Source organism: Crocuta crocuta, unplaced genomic scaffold (genome assembly GCF_008692635.1).
Source record: "Crocuta crocuta isolate KB4526 unplaced genomic scaffold, BGI_CrCroc_1.0 scaffold267, whole genome shotgun sequence".
Taxonomy (NCBI): Eukaryota; Metazoa; Chordata; class Mammalia; order Carnivora; family Hyaenidae; genus Crocuta; species Crocuta crocuta.
The window spans coordinates 4,363,143-4,363,946 of record NW_027531899.1 but is presented as its reverse complement, the minus strand read 5'-3'; the positions used below and the strand labels follow the sequence as shown (position 1 = coordinate 4,363,946).

Here is an 804-nt window from a genome sequence, read left to right as displayed (position 1 = left end):
CCATCCTCCCGGATCCCGGCCGTCAGCACAACATTAAAGAATACAGTGTGAGAAATCTCAGGGTAACAATATTCAGGCTTTATTTCCACAAAACTCAGGAGGAGAAGCTTCTTCTGAAGAATTGTCACACTGACTTCAGGTCACAAAACCGAGTAAGTGAAGAAAAGCGGCGGGTTTATCCGATGAGGTTGCTGGCCAAGGAGACACCACAGTGCGGTTGCAAGAGACAAGGGACAGACAGACTGGGTCCCCAACCTGGAAAAAGCAGGTGNGGACGGGGTTGGTCGGACTCCTTGAAGACTGTGGTTTTTCGGCGCCTCAGTGGTGACTGGAAGTAATTTTCTAAAAAAGCAAAGAGCAAACGGTAGCAGGTGGCTACTCGGGAACCTGTCCGAACCAAGTGTCCTTTCATCCAGCCTCGGTGCTCCCGGAGTTTCCTGGCGTCGTCCCTGTCTCGCCCGCGGGGCCCCTCACTCTTGCTCCTCCCTGGAACCGAGTCTGTGGCTCCGCCCAGGTCATCTCCTACCTCTTCCGCCCTGGAGACTCACTTCCTCTGCACCTTTGTCTGCAGTCACCTCAGACCCCTCCTCAACCTCTCCTCCTGGCTGGCCCTGCACAGCCCGCCCGTCACGCCTGCCCTCGGCCCTCGGAGGGCGCCCCCCAGTGTCCTCCGTCACTTCCTCCTGAGTCTCCCTCCACCCCCCACGCGAGGGGCTCCTCCTCAGTGCCCTTAGAGCTTCCGCCCAAAGCAAAGCAAATGCCGGGACCCCAGCCCTGCCCCCCCCCGCCCCGCCCCCGCCCGGT

At 59.3% G+C, this 804-nt stretch overlaps 1 protein-coding gene across 2 annotated transcripts in view; it reads right to left on the bottom strand.

Moving 5' to 3' along the window:
• Positions 1 to 269: 269 nt before the first annotated feature.
• DMKN (dermokine) overlaps positions 270 to 804 on the bottom strand; it is a 14,862-nt gene continuing 14,327 nt past the window's right edge. For both annotated transcript variants that reach the window (XM_077773843.1, XM_077773842.1), the window contains one exon: positions 270 to 342. The gene's annotated coding sequence lies outside the window, so the exon portion shown is untranslated. The remainder of the gene's footprint in view (positions 343 to 804) is intronic.